Source organism: Gossypium hirsutum, chromosome D10 (assembly GCF_007990345.1).
Source record: "Gossypium hirsutum isolate 1008001.06 chromosome D10, Gossypium_hirsutum_v2.1, whole genome shotgun sequence".
In the NCBI taxonomy this organism is placed as follows: Eukaryota; Viridiplantae; Streptophyta; class Magnoliopsida; order Malvales; family Malvaceae; genus Gossypium; species Gossypium hirsutum.
In genome coordinates, this window is record NC_053446.1 from 35,560,798 (window position 1) to 35,577,408 (window position 16,611).

The 16,611-nt window shown below is 33.8% G+C and overlaps 1 long non-coding RNA gene across 1 annotated transcript; it reads right to left on the reverse strand.

Annotated features, from left to right (window-relative positions):
- Positions 1-710: 710 nt before the first annotated feature.
- On the reverse strand, positions 711-4,866 carry LOC107914859 (uncharacterized). The gene is made up of 2 exons (XR_001689037.2): positions 3,960-4,866; positions 711-2,533 (listed from the first exon to the last, which is right to left on the reverse strand). It is a non-coding gene; the product is annotated as an uncharacterized lncRNA (long non-coding RNA).
- Positions 4,867-16,611: the final 11,745 nt, after the last annotated feature.

Below are 16,611 nucleotides of genomic sequence, written 5' to 3' on the forward strand. Positions count from 1 at the left end.
CGTCTAGGTTTGGTGTGGATGCATCTAGATGCATTTGAGTGTGCTAATTGTAGTTCTACTATTCCTAATTATAGTTCCCTTGTCTTGAATTATAATTGCCTTGAGTGGATATATTCCCATATCGAAATGTCGCAGTATTTTTTGTCTAGCATTTTGAGTTCCCCAAGGCTATTGATTGCGTGCAGAATTATTGTAAGAGGTGCCATAAGAATTGTTGCGGATGTTACTGACATAAAAGGCATTCTCTGCATGTTGTGGACAATCTTCATAGCCGTGGTTGTCACTGCAAATCTCACAACAAAAGGTAAGAACATAAACTTGTTGGGTGACTTGTATAGGTGCAACGTCACTAGTCCCTTACATAATTTTTTGTCATATTTGTAAGAGAAGAAACTTGAGCACTAAGTGCAAATATTGCATCCAATTCAATAACTCCCGGAGTAGTTTTTGCTTGTGCAGCTCTAAAGATATGTTATTGATAATCATTCTGAGCAATTCTCTCAAGAATTTGAATCCCATCATTATAAGTACAATCCAGTAAAGGTCTATTGGCTAATGCGTCGACAAGATTCCTCGTGTGTGAATTTAACCCATTATAAAAAGTCTCAATTTGTGTTTCCTGTTGAATGTCGTGCATGGGACAACTTATCATCAGTGTGTTTCCTGTTGAATGTCGTGCATTAAATTCTCATCGCCCAACTAATGATAAGTTGTAATATCATTTCAGAGACGAGCATTCATTGTCGGCAGGTTAAATTGCAAAACAAACTATGTTGCTAGTGCATTCTAAAAAGTAATTGATCCGGCAGGTAACCCAAAAAACCATGTACGAGCTCTTCCCTACAAGGAATAAGAAAATAACTGCATCTTCAAAGTATCATCAGGAACGCTTTGTTGACTAAAGGAAGTACAAATCAATAAAAATGATTTTAGATGTTCTTGTGCATCTTCATGTGGCAGCCCAGCATATTTCCCATTAGAATTCAACATTTGGAGCATTAATGGCATGAGTTCAAAATTTCCAGCTTCGATTGCTGGCCTAACAACTCCCAGTTGTAAGTCATCCAAGACAAGTACTACAAAATCTTGTATAGTCCTGTTTTGTATTTGACCGTCTTGATGCAACGGTGGGTCATTAGCATTTTAGTTCTGTATCAGGGATATAATTGCATTGTTTATTGGCAAAGCCATATTCTTTTGTTCTCGAAGTCTCCTCCGGACAATTCTTTCAATTTCTGAATCAAAATCGACAATAAACTCTGAATTGCTTCAGGTCATACAACACCTAAAATAAAATGTGAAAATAACGATAAAAAGAAAACAAGTTAGTAGCAACTAAATATTATGAAATAAAAACAAACAAAAATAAATATCAAACAAACGCTATCCCCGGTAACGGCGCCAAAACTTGATCAGCTGTTTAACATCACAACAATAATTAGATAAGAGAGATAAATTGTGAATGTAGTTGTCGAAGTAATAACTTGAAAACAGTAAGATAAAATATGATACTGATAAACTGGAATTCCCAACGCGAATATTCAACAAAATGCTAAGTGCTCAAAAGTTGTAAAAGGATAGGTGATTGTCGATGCATTAAATTGCAATGAATATCTTACCAAGCTTAACTTCTATATTTAATCAAAAACTTAAACATGCACATTAGCCACGCCTTCTGATGATGGCAATGGAACACTATTAAAAACAAGTGGATTAAATTTCTTTAATCATCAAGCAACTTCTGTTGTCATACTTGTTAGCTTGAACTATCACTGCACCTTTCAATGTCAGTGACCGCAATAACACTTCCATGCTAAAAACATTCAAACTCAAAGATTAGACAGTAAAAGTAAGATTGAATAAAATAACATTTAACCTAGAAATCATATGTATTTCCGTACTAACATGAAATAGGAAGTAATCACCATCGTTTAAAAAAGAAAAATAAAAGAAATAAGTGGAGATTACTATTCCTAGACAACTCGACTTGAATCTGTCTATTCCTCTGTGTGTCGCACTCAAGGCTTCACGTCAAGAGCTGGTTTGCATCCTTTTCACGTCGGTTCACTTGTCGGAGCTTAATCCGCCGTAGCCGAAAGCTTCAAGGGATAAGTTAAAAAAGATGATCCAAAAAAGCTCTCTTTTTTTCTTTTCATGTGAATATTTATATATTTTTCCCAAATAGCTCAAGTGTCATTTTAATCAGAATCATGCTACCTCTGTATGTACAAGTTAGTTGTACCAGACTGGACAGCTCACGTATTTTTGTTCCTATCCGGACAGCTGTCAAGTGCGGTAACAATTCTAGGTGCAATCTGAAATTGCTCATGCAGCGACATTAGTACCAAAATATGATAAAATTGAAGGTAAATAAACTAAGACCCACTGAGTCATAAAATATAAATTACTGAATTGAAAATACTAAAATATATGCTAAGATAACTAAAAGGGAACAAATTAACAAATAAATAGGAAGAAAACATACGTTGTTTCTAGTATTATTAGCAACTCAATGTTTGGGTGGAGTTGAAACCTGCATTCAATCAAAGTACAAACAAAGAAGTAGAACAGAATTCAGCGACTCAAATAAAGTCCGGCATTGTTTAATATGATGGACTAAGAGTTTATTTCTTTACAAAGACTGGCTTGTTGATAGAGCTCGGTGAGGTTGAGCCTCTAAGGTAGCACCTTTTTTCTTTCAATTTCTTAATGCAAACAGAGACCTTTATTCATTACTACATTGATTCCTCAAGTCTCATACAATCTCCATAAATGAAATTTAGATTACAGTAAGAGATATCCAGCTGAGCTTATGAGCTGTAAACATAGAATAGGTGGGCATAACAAATCTGCCTCCCAATTATTTCAAGCACCGTATAAATGTGTGTCATCTTGCTTAATGTGGACATAACAAAGATGATATGATTGAAATGATTGATGGTTCAACTACACAACAAAAATAGGCAAATAATATGCACGTCATACATCAAAATATGCCCTGTTAAATACATAAACTAAGGAAACCATTTAATGATAGCACATGTAATTATTTTTTATCAGCAATTCTAGTTATATTTTGCACAATAAATATTGACACCTTGGAAGGAAACCAAATGGAGATGCTATGTTATGTTAAGACAACTAGAAATAAACACCTAAATACGTCTAGATTATTTTTAAAAATAAATGAGAAAGAAGCATGGGGATACCTTTGTAAGAATCATATCCAAAATATCACTCCCTACTTTCGAATCATAAAGCTAAGTTTAATGGCAGGAAAAAGGTTTGGGGGCACTTCTATGCAACTGGGCAAGACCAGGCTTGATTCTAAATGTATTTTTGTATAGCTTCTCAATATTTCCAAGGAAAATACTAGAGGCTCGCCCTTAAGCATCCTTCTTTGGCATATCATCGAACAAATCATGAGCACAGTAGAAATAGTGGCAATTCATTACTGTTTCAACCAGTACTAAAATTCCAATTTGACGGGATACAAGGAGGATACATATGAATATTGAGTTAAACCACAACCCATTTTATTCTTTATAATATGTAATTGGTATTACACAAAAGAAAAAATGGTTATACAAAACCAAAGTAACTTAACCACAATAGTTAGATGGCATTATAGGGCAAAACCATGAAAACAATATTTATATTAAGACCAGAAGATCTGTCTCTAAAAGGAATTAACACCTCCTAAATACTTTTATCTGCACAGATCTTTCGCTTGACAGAATATAAACGTTTGAAAAATAACTAAGAAATCGATCACAAGAAGAAACCCGCATAAATAAAAGTGAAATTAAAAATATTCCTTAGTTAAATTATTAAACCAATAATGGGTGATTAGTTAATCGAAGCACATTTAACTTTTAACACTTAAAGAAAAAAAATTCGAAGGCAACTACAGCATGATTTAGCACAGTACAAATGTAGAATAAGAAGCAGCAACTTACCCCAACAATTGTATGGGCTGGTTTAACACGCAAAGCTGGAGAGGTCAGCACAACTCCCTCCAGGATTCCTTCAATACAAGGATGTGAAGCTGCCTTCAAAACCACAGCTCCACCGATAGAGTGACCAAAAAGGAAACAAATATATTAGGGATGTGAGAGCTTCAAAGGGATTAGAAATAGAAAACCATAAAACCGTGAAACTGAAATGGGTGCATGTCTCTTCCGTTGGTGCCGTTCACTTCCTCTCAACATCCCCCATCGCTATTGAGTACTGCTACTTTTGAACCAGAATTGGAGAACCCAAAGAGTTTGCCAGTATTGGAGAAAATGATGATAGGAACCTCAGCATCACAGAGAATGGAAAAACCTTTGGCGAGTTCGATTCACGCTCACTAAACCATTGTTGATACTTTGGATCAATGGATGTGAAGATTCAGGAGAGAGAACTTGGGTCTAACAGTTAAGAAAGAAGAAGATCTAATCCTGGATGACTGTAGAATTTTATTATATAAGATCAGATCCCAAATTAAATTTCGGGTCGAGCCATTTTAATTATAATTATATAACAAATATAATAATATCACTAAAATTTAAATTTACTTTTTACTTTTTTTTTTCTCTCTTTCCCTTTTTTTTCTTCAGGGATTTATTCTTAAACATAAAACTTATTTTTCTCTTTAAATAAATACCAAACATTATCGTACTCCTTCATTGCCGCTGTCTGACATTATCTCAAATCAATCTCACCGTCAAAATGTTTCTCTCTTCATCCTCTTTCAAACTAACGGGTTTGATTATTCTATAATCATCCTAATTTCCATAAAATAGAACCCAAAGTCGTCGCCTTTCCTACTCCCAATCTCCACCGCAGGCTATGGGATGGGGCAATTATTGAAAACTTGATGTTAAACTTTTCATAGTAGGTAGTACCGCAAGGTTATTTAAGATTTTAGGTGAGTGTGGATAGGCGGTAAGTTTATCTGCAGTTTGTGTAAAAACAGCAGTGGCAGTGAGATTAGATATTATAACAATACTGTAGCGTGAGATAAAAGTAAGCTAAACGCACCACACCGCATCCAATCGTCCATCCAAACTCACCATTTGACAATTGAAGATTTAGGACATAAAAATGGGTGTAAAAAACTCTAAATTTTTTTTCAAAAAAAAAACAATTAAGCTTCTATTTTTTTTGCACTCCGTTGCATATTTGAACGGTTAAAATGTATAAAAAAAAACTCTCAAATTTTTTCAAAAAAACAATTAAGTTCTTACTTTTTTTTCATTCAATTGAATACTTGAATTGTCACATCACAAAGTTCAAAGGCAGATCTAAGGGTGCTGACAGAGGCACGACCCCCCCTAAAATGAAAACTTTTCCATTTAGGCCCTTTATAATTTATAAAATTTTAAATTAATAATAGTAAAATTACACTTTGGCCCCTCCAAAATTGATAAAAATTTGATTTAATCCTCTAATAATTATAAAGTTATAGGTTATTAAAATGGCGAAATTATATTTTTACTATATAAAAATATATAATTTAATTCCGACTCCCAAAAAAATTTCCAACTTTGTCCCTGCCCCCCTAAATCATATTTCTGGATCTGCCACTAAAAAATGCCTTTTGACCGTTAACTTTAACGGTTGAACATTAAAGTTAAAAAAAATTATAAAATACTTCTTTTGGTACCATAATTTTTATAATTTTTTTATGAATTTTATATTTCTTTATATTTTTTATAATTTTCTTACGATTATATAAAATTTTATAATTTATTTCTATATTTCTATATATTTTATAATTTTTTTACGATTTTTATAATTTTTTCTAATTTTTAATAAACTTTAAATATTTTTATTAAAATTTAATAATTTTTAAAACTTTCATTGATTTTTATTTTTATCATTTTTTGTCACATGTCACGCCGTGGTTGTGCCACGTGATGGCTTTAATTGAAAAAAATTAAGGGCGGTAATGGTCAAAGGGCCTTTTCCAGTGGCGGATCCAGAAATATGACTTAGGAGGCAGAGGCAAAGTCAGAAAATTATTTTTTGGGGGGTGAGAAAAATTAAATTATATATTTTTATGATAGTAAAAATATAATTTCACCATTTTAATAGCTTATATATTTATAATTTTTAGATGATTAAATTAAATATTTATCGTTTTTGGGGAACAAAGTGCAATTTTATCATTACTAATTTAAAATTTTATAAATTATAAAGGGCTTAAATGAAAATTTTTTATTTTGGGGTGGCCGCATCATGTTTTGACACAACTCGCCGACATCAGAATTGGCCTAAACTTGAAGGGCCCAAGTGCAAGATGAAACATCTCTTAGCCTTGATTGATTATTGGGCCAATGTTTTTAAGGACTTTTTAATGCAATATAATTTTATTTAAATTAATAAGTTTACATATTTTTAATTTTAGACTTGCACTTTGTGTGTTTTACATTTAATTAAGTCTTGCATTAGGTAACTCTTTTGTTCATTTAGTTTGCATTTCAAACCATGCATTTAAGCATCTTAGTTTAATAAATGAGTTGTTGGACATTTATTCAACTCATCTTAGTTTAATTAATAAGTGTTTTTGTTAAACTTTATTTAATAAGTGTTGCTCTTAATTAATCTAGTTACCAGGATTATTTATTGATGGATGAGTTTAAAGTTTATTTATTTTTGCATCTTTAATTAACTAGTTGTTGGAATAGTTAATGCATATGTTTAGTTTATTTACTTAAGTTTAGTATTTATTCTTGATATGTTTAATTAGTGTTTAATATGCTTAATAAGTTATTTTAATGTGTTTATTGCAGGAGTTTCTTCAGCTCACAACCATTACATTTCAAAGTTGGTACAGCTTAATTGATGTGACCTTTCAAGTGCTATTTGAATACAAAAGAAGGAGCTGTTACAAATGGGGTTTAATAAATCATTTAAGGAAGTTTTAAAGAGCATTATATTCTCTTTAAATTTTGACAGCAACCCTTTTCAACTACCAGCTGTTTCTGTTCTTCAAAAAGAATAAATTAAGCATTCAAATCATCATTAACGAGCTGATGTCTATTCGACTAGCCAAGGGATAGTTCAAGAGTCATTTTTCAAGCCTTCATGGACATTCATTCAGCTGAATTGAAGAGAATTCAATGAAGGAGTTATTTGTTTCAAGAATGCCAAGAGACTTGAACTTAATTCAGCTTTTAATTAGTCCATTAAGATGAATGCTTGTGACTATTTGGCTACCCTATTTTAGCACTATAAATAGGTGAAATTAGATTTTGTAAGGAACTTTTGATCATTTTAAATGAAACTCTGTTCATTTGGTGAGAATTACTTTTCTCCGATTTTGTATAAAGACTTGTTGGCTTATCTACAAAGCTAGTGGCGTCAACCCATTCTTTGTTTTATCCCGAACTTATCACTTTAGCAAGTGTGGCGTTCGAACCCTATACCGACGTTCCTATCTTTCTAGATAGCGGGTCGAGGTTTTGATTGAATTTTCTGTCCATCTCATTAAACGTATAAGTGTCGGGACGACACTTACTAGTGTTGGTTCTTACTTGTTTCTTGAGCCGTTTTTTTTCTTTCCTTCATTTTATCATAACCGAACACATCCATTCTTAGCCATTTTTCCTGAACCTTTGTTGTTATAAAACAATATTGAGCCTATTTTATCAATTTTATTTGTTAGCTATAGATTTGTTCCTTACTTCATCGTAGACGATCAGGCAACACAAAAACGACTCGACTCAACACCGAGGTAGATCGTATTATTTGGTATCAGAGCTATTAAAACGAAAAGTATGGACTTACGAAGACAAGCCGAAATGGGTTCGTGAAGTGCAAAAAAAATTCGAAAAAAATTCAAGTTGTATTCGTAAGTTTCTCATTGAAATTTGAAGTATTGAAAAAAAACGAAAATTGAAAAAAAAAGTGTTGGAAATTTTTTTTAGTAATCATCTTTTCTATTCCCGATCCTTAAAGATTGATTTTTCTACCCCCATTTCGTCTACCCCAACGCCACACCCAATCCGATTTTATGTTTTTGTTCAGCCTACCCTATTCCTCTTCATTATTTTCTTTGTTTCCCAAATTTGTGACCGACCCTTAAGCCTACGATTAAGCCTTGGCAAGTCTACTTACAAAGTCACTATAGAAGAAAGAGCAGTGAAAGGCACGAGTGTTGTGAGAGCATTAGAGTTGAAAAAGCTGATCTCGAGTGCAAACTCGAGTGTGAGGGTCATTCAAATTTTCTTGTGAGTGATTAGTGAGGTTTTGTGGTGAGGAATTCATTTTGTCTTTATTTTAACATTTCCTTCTTTTCAGCTATAAATTATGTCTCAAGGAGAATTTTTAGAATTTGAACTTCAAGACTTCATGAAAGAAATGGATCGCTTGTATGATAAGAAATTAAAACCCCTCCAAGAACGATTGGTTCATGTTGAAGAACGGAGCCATCGAGCAAGAACCCAACGGGAGCAAACTTATCCAAGTGAAAGGATGGAAACGAGATCGACAAGGAGTCGAACATCCAACGAATATGTGAGAAGAGACCCTTATTGTGAGTCCTATTCTTCAAGGAATTTGGGTTGAAATAAAGCCAGCTACAAGTTTGAAACTTTTCAAGGAGACAAACGAGAATGTAGAAATTTCTTTTCAAGTGCCTCAAAGTATTCATCTACAGATAAGTCCTTACGAAAAGGTGAGCGTGTTCTGTACTCTTCCATGGAGGCTTATTCACAAAGAAATTAATGCGACTTATGTAAAGATTCTTCCACTTTTTTTCCCTCAAAAACCTGTCATTTTGATTCTTATATGTTATCATCATCTTACAATGAAAGAACGAAGCAAAAAGACAAAGAAACAAAAAGAAGTGTGAGGCAAGAAATGATAATGCGCAAGAATGAGCGGATCTCAAATGAAATTGAGAAAAGAAAAAAGAAATGAAAGAAAAAAAGGGAGAGAGAAAGCAAAAAGAGTTTAAGGGTAAACAAAAATGTGAAGAGAGAAAAGATATTGAGTGAGAAACGAGTGTTGTCGATGAAAAAGAAACGAGAGAAAAAGATGCAAGAGAACAAGAAAAAATGAGGAATATATTTGCTAACTAATGTGGGATTTTTCCTTGTGTTTCATCTTTTCAGGTTTCTAAAGGTTTATGTGACGAGCTCCAACTTCAATACCTTTCCAAAGAGACGCAAATTCATTTGATCAAAAAAGGTAAGTTTGAAGGTGAAATCCAACCACAAGTGCTTAAAGGTAAGGAATCTTTAGCAATCGAGTCATGGCAATCAGGTTTGAAAATTGTCGATAAAATTTTTGATGACTTAATTTTTAAAAGATCTCCTTATTTTGATATGGTTAATTGCTATCCTTTGATTGTGGTTGAAAAATTTATTTTAAGTGGAAGCATGAGGAGTTGTTTTCTTGATTTCTTTTGTGCTGAAAAATCTGTTGATGTTGTTCAATTAGATCGACGAACATCAAATATGATCTTGAATGATAACATGCTTTCACAAAAAATGTTTAAGTTGTTGGACTGTGGAGATTGTGTGACTCATTTAATGCTTTGTGAAAAATCTTTGAGTTTGTGCAAATATGTTCCGATGAATGTAAAGAGGTTTGATTGTTTGTTTCTGTGTATGCACACATTCTTTTGGTTAGGCATGATTGATATATTGTCACAAATGAAACCCTTGTTGCATTCTGTAACAAGTAAACAAACTCATGTGTTCAAGCCGAAAATTTGCTATTTTGGTTCGATATGTGGAAAAATCAAGCATTCCAAATTTTGTGCGACCAATTTTTATTTGATTGATGCTTGGCTTTTGACTAAGGGAACAAAATTTAAAAATTTTGAATACAATATAAAATCGTTCCTTGATAATTTTATTTGGGTGTCCATAAATTTCTTGTGTTATCTCAAAAAGGTAAGGCTAACTCATACTTTTGATCTTAGCATCGATTCAGCATGTCCCTTAAAGTTCAACATCTATGGTGTCACTAAACCCTTTACTTTTCATGAAGGTGACACTTTGAAAAGCGCGAGTTATCCTTGTATTTCTCCTACATTTCAGGTTAGTTCGAGTAAAGAGCTACGACTTTACTATCTCTCCAAAGAGGGGAATTTTACATTGATTGAAAAAGGTACTGTTCAAACTGATCCACATTCATCCATTCATGTGGGAAAACAAGGTGAGTTATCTGAATTGTTTAAGACTCAACCAGCCCCTTTGATCATTAATGGATGCCTTGAAGATGATGAGAACATTACTAACAAAGGTGACAATGTGAGGTGGTACCCTTTTAAGGAAGGAGGGCTGATTTGTGATCTTGAGAAATTTTTTTCGAGCAAGTGGCCTGATTTGAGGACAAATCGTCTTCAAGAGAGAGGGTATGATGCGAACCCAATCGCATCATGTTTTGACACAACTCGCCGACATCAGAATTGGCCTAAACTTGAAGGGCCCAAGTGCAAGATGAAACATCTCTTAAATTTGATTGATTATTGGGCCAATGTTTTTAAGGACTTTTTAATTCAATATAGTTTTATTTAAATTAATAAGTTTGCATATTTTTAATTTTAGAATTGCATTTTGTGTGTTTTACATTTAATAAAGTTATGCATTATGTAACTTCCATGCTAGTTAAGTATGCATCATAAATAATGACATGCATTATGTAACTCCCATGTTAGTTTAAGTCTGCATCATTAAATTAAGTCTTGCATTAAGTAACTCTTTTGTTCATTTAGTTTGCATTTCAAACCATGCATTTAAGCATCTTAGTTTAATAAATGAGTTGTTGGACATTTATTCAACTCATCTTAGTTTAATTAATAAGTGTTTTGTTAAACTTTATTTAATAAGTGTTGCTCTTAATTAATCTAGTTACCAGGATTATTTATTGATGCATGAGTTTAAGTTTATTTATTTTTGCATCTTTAATTAACTAGTTGCTGGAATAGTTAATGCATATGTTTAGTTTATTTACTTAAGTTTAGTATTTATTCTTGATAGGTTTAAGTAGTGTTTAATATGCTTAATGAGTTATTTTAATGTGTTTATTGCAGGAGTTTCTTCAGCTCACAACCGTTACATTTCAAAGTTGTTACAGCTTAATTGAACTGACCTTTCAAGTGCTATTTGAATACAAAAAAAGGAGCTGTTACAAAGGGGGTTTAATAAATTATTTAAGGAAGTTTTAAAGAGCATTATATACTCTTTAAATTTCGACAGCAACCCTTTTCAGCTACCAGTTGTTTTTGTTCTTCAAAAATAATAAATTAAGCATTCAAATCATCATTAACGAGCTGATGTCTATTCAGCTAGCCAAGGGATAGTTCAAGAGTCATTTTTCAAGCCTTCATGGACATTCATTCAGTTGAATTGAAGAGAATTCAATGAAGGAGTTATTTGTTTCAAGAATGCCAAGAGACTTGAACTTAATTCAACTTTTAATTAGCCCATTAAGATGAATGCTTGTGACTATTTGGCTACCCTATTTTAGCACTATAAATAGGTGAAATCAAATTTTGTAAGGAACTTTTGATAAATTTGAATGAAACTCTGTTCATTTGGTGAGAATTACTTTTCTCCGATTTTGTACAAAGACTTGTTGGCTTATCTACAAAGCTAGTGGTGTCAACCCGTTCTTTACTTTATCCAAAACTTATCACTTTAGCAAGTGTGGCGTTCGAACCCTATATCAACGTTTCTATCTTTCTAGATAGCGGGTCGAGGTTTTGATTGAATTTTCTGTCCATCTCATTAAACGTATAAGTGTTGGGACGACACTTACTAGTGTTGGTTCTCACTTGTTTCTTGAGCCGTTTGTTTTTTCTTTCCTTCATTTTATCATAATCGAACACATCCATTCTTAGCCATTTTTCCTGAACCTTTGTTTTTATAAAACAATATTGATCCTATTTTATCAATTTTATTTGTTAGCTATACATTTGCTCCTTACTTTATCGTAGATGATCGGGCAACACAAATACGACTCGACTCAACACTGAGGCAGATTGTATCACGGGACCACTGCCAGTGCCCCTAGATTTGCCCTTAGCCTTTTTGATGCATTTTAGCAATTTAAGTACCCAATTGAGTGCCAAAAAAATAGGGGCTTAATTACTTTTTTTTTTAAACTTGGAGGACCTTTTTTATGCATTTTGGTAGTTCAAGTGTAACATCTCGAGATAAGGCCTGGTAGTTTTGGCATTGCAAGTAAGGGTTCTCCAATGTTTTGGCGAACTAGGGGTTCACTCAGAAAAGTAATGTACGCCAAAAAAACATTAGTAAGGAGTTCGCCAAGAGATACAGTGAAGTGATGTACGCCAAGAGCTGCGGTAAGGGAGTGCACCAGATTCATTATAAGTTAAGTTTGCCAGTTTATTCAGCGAGCCAGGTTTTTTGGTTGAGTTGCAAACTGGGGTTTGTCAGTCAAACTCAAATTAGTAAATTGAAATATTGTGTATCTAGGATACTTTTCGTACAAGTAACCTTTTTCTAAATCGACTAGGGTTTCCTAAGTCAATGAGGGTATCATAAGATCACTAAGATACTTAGTGCCTATAAATACAACCCTTATTCCATGAAAATTCTCTTGTCGATATTCTATTTTCAGGTCTCTGTTCTGAATTAAGTTCGTAGCAACGAAGGTAAGCCTCTGTCTTGTTAGGGTTGATTTTCCAGAAAGATAGGTTCGGTTGCATATGTGAATTCCGTAAGTTTTGTTTGTTTAAGTAATGTGTGTATGTTTATGTTGCGAACCAGTCAGACCATCTACTAGCAAGGATAAAGGCAAAGCTAAAATCATTTATATTCTCAGCTGTCTCGGTGAGTGGTTAAGAATTACCATAAGTGTGCTAACTATCATGTTTTTTAGTATGAATGCTCTAAATTCGTAAACTTGTGTGTAAACCGTTATGTTTTCCAGAAACTTTGTTTTTAAACCAAGTTCCATGAGTAAGCTTTTAAAGTTCTGATACTCTGTTTTCAAGATATGTTTTCAAGTTATGTTTTAAATATGTGTTTTACGCGTGCTCCTATGCAAGCCTATGCTTTCAAGTATGTTTTAAAAGAACAGTTTTATAAGTTATTTTTTGCAAGCTCTATATGATAAATTTCTATGCAAGCTCATTTGTGAACCCTTATGTTGGATATATTGGTATATGAAAGGATTGTAAGTACTCACCTATAAGTTCTATGTTTTGGGCGTTGAGGCCCTAGGACATGTGGAGAGATAAGGAAATGTCGAGTCAAGTTCCATTCAATGGGACATGTTGGTGTACAGGAAAGTGTTTAGGTTTATACTACACTTATGGGACATGTTAAGGACTCTTTGAGTCATTCTGAGGCATTATAAGGAGGTCTGCATATCTAACAAGATAAGATATGATAAGCATGTTAAGATAAGTGTGAGAACATATTTTATGTTCCTTAGCCATTCTGATAAAACAAGTATGTGAGCACGTTTCATGCTAAATAATATACGTTTTCAAACAAGAACAAGATAAGTTGTTAAGTATGACTTTCAGTATTTACATGAAAAATTGTTTCCAAACTTATGAGATTTTAAGGCAAGCAGGTTCTGTGAATTGGGTCTCGTACCTTCATTTCAAACCCAGCACGTGACATAATTTTTTAGACTAAGTCTTCTTTATATTTTCAACTTTGTATTTTAAGCATACTCTGAAGATTTCTTCACTGAGTTCGCAATGAACTCACCCATTCCTTTCTTACCTCACCGGAAGGTAGGTCGCAGATGGCAGTGGAAAGGTAGATGACTTGGTGATGCTCATCCTTGAATAGATATCGATGAACCTAGGAAAATAGGAAATAAGGTTTTATTTATATGGGTTTAGACTTATGATAGTTTTGTTATTGAAACAATTTCTTTGAAATTTGAAGTTTGTTTTCTTTCATCGAACCTTGAAGTCAAACCTTTATTATCAAATTCTTCTCAACGTGAATAAAGTTTGAAGTTTCTTTATTTCTTTTTGTATGCGTACCATGTTATATTCTTTAAATTTTACCAAGGTATTTATTAGTATCACATGTAAGCCAATTTTGCTTCAAAGTATTATTTTATACAACCCTTGTATGTTTGCGACCCTAATATGCATATGAAACCTTATACAAGTACATGAACCCTTGCATGAATGGCTTCTCTATTTGCGAAGCTTGTATTACATATAAATCCTTAAGTTTTATTGCTTAGGTGACATACGAACCCTACATCTCTTTTTTTTAGTAAGTTCGCATGTATACATTCTATGTATGACATTATTCCGCTGATGTGTTATAACTTAGCAATTTTTATATTGGAAGCACGTGGGGTGTTGGAGTTTAGGTTGACAATTAACAAAGAGTCACTTTTGTGGCTAATGTAGCTCACCGAATTCTGGTCGAACCTACTCGGTCGAGTTTGGGGTGTTACATCAAGTACCCAATTAAGTGCAAAAAAGAGAGGCTTAATTGCTTTTTTTTTAAGTTTGAGGGTCTTTTTTATGCATTTTGAAAGTTCAAGTACCCAATTGAGTGCAAAAATCAAGCAGGGGCTTAATTTCTTTTTATGAAAAAGTTTGAGGGCTTTTTACACCCTTAAGCCTAAAAACAAAAATAAGACAAATGTGAGGGCTAACAATAGAGGACTGGTTTCAACATTAAAAATGTGATGAATTTTTAATAAAAAAACTAATGTAACATCCCTACCCGACCCGTACGCCGAGTCCAGGTAAGAAGCGTCACAACTAAAACTGATAGATGTAAATACTTAGGTCTCACTATTTAAAATTAGAGCGCATTACTTATTTATTTAAAGAAAACTTTTTTTTCAACAAAGACACTAATTTTAATCCAAAAGTTTACTATCTTAACTTCGGAATTTAAGGGATTTACATAATTACAACGTAATGGACCCCAAGGTAAAGCCTCTCATAGTACCCCCTCCTTATGGGCATGACACCGAACCAACATCAAATACATGAACTCCTTGAGTTCCTTGGCACCAAGTCCTGCAACCATAGGTGAAATCCTTGTAAGTTCAAATGGAGTTAGTGAGTTTCTTCATTATACAAAAATAGACCCCATCTTACTAGGTTTTAAATAGAAACTAAATGCAAATAAACTCCCTGCTCGTTTTGAAAATTTTCTCTCAATTCGATCTAGCGGTTTTTAACTTGTCTCCGATCTTATCCATTGATAGATACATCGTTAAGTGATCTTTTCCTAAATTATCCTTTTAGCCCCTTTTAACCAATTTGTTAGTTACTCGAATGACTTCTTGCATTTTACAGACTCCACTCTTCCTTTACTTGGGTTCTTCCTTTCTTCCCTATTCAAGTGTGGATTCTTGTTTCCACCCTACACTTACAAGGTGGTCTATTAGGCCTATCCTTCTAAAAGTCATTGGGTATTTTCCCCCTTTGCAATCATTCTAAATATGTTTAGTCTATGGTAAACTCCTTATGTTATCGTAATCTTGAAGGACTCGCTGACACCCCATCTGTTGAGGTAACTATTGAGGTCCCCCACCACCCTAATGGATGAAGTCCCACTTGGGGCGAATAACGGGTTCCTTATAATCCACCTTATTCAAGATACTATGCTCGCAAGTATGACATGTCCGACTGCTATGGATTTCTTGGGCCTTTCATACCCAACAAACTATCGTCAAAAAGACCATTCGTGTTCACGATTCCTCACTTATGTTGGTTCCCTATGTATTTATCCATTTGGCTAGTACTTTCTCAATGTTTTCCCCACTGAAAAGAAATACACTTGACATACATATCTGTCACCCAATGTAACCTTCTTTGTTAATAGGTTCTAGCTAATCCTTCTTTTCCTTGTAGACCAACCGATGTATTTTATGTTGAATCTCTAGCTTACAGGGTTTTTTTTAGCACCCTCAGGCAGTTATTAACGGCGGACCCTTATCTATGATCCTCAATTAAACCATCTTTCGTTCGCCTGTACACCAGGCATCACTAGTACATCAACTCCTATGACTACTTGTTGAGTTACAACCCATATGCCATACTGACTTTCATAACTACTATTCTATGAGTCTTTTCCCACTTTCATTATGGTTTCCATTTTTTTCCAAATTCCTTCAACCCGCTATCTAACTATTGTGTCTTATACTTCCATTATCCTTTTAACCATTTTTCCTTGTTTTCAAACTTCCCTATGATTTCTGTCTTTATTGACCACCTGTGTTTACAGTCTCGGCAGACCATCTTGTGTTTATTATCCCGAAGAACAACCCCATGTTTACTGTCTTGGTACACTACCCCATGTTTATTATCTCGGCAGACTCCATTGGTTGCCATAGTCGAGCTATGGTCTACACCTTAAACCTTTGGGAGGTGTCACCTTAAAGAACCTTACCGTCTTCACGGTGTCGTCCCATAGAGCTTGTTAATCACCATCTCAGTGTTGCTTCACACATCACGATTTTTGTAACGCCCTTTACCCCACCCGATCGCCAGATCCTGGTATCAGATGTTACACCAAATTGAATGACTTAAACGATACTTCTATTTCTGATTTAATTACATACTTTAACAACTTAAAATTTTGAGTCTATGTAATACAAAACTCATACAAAATTGGTGGGTAATCCTTACAACCTAATTCCAACATT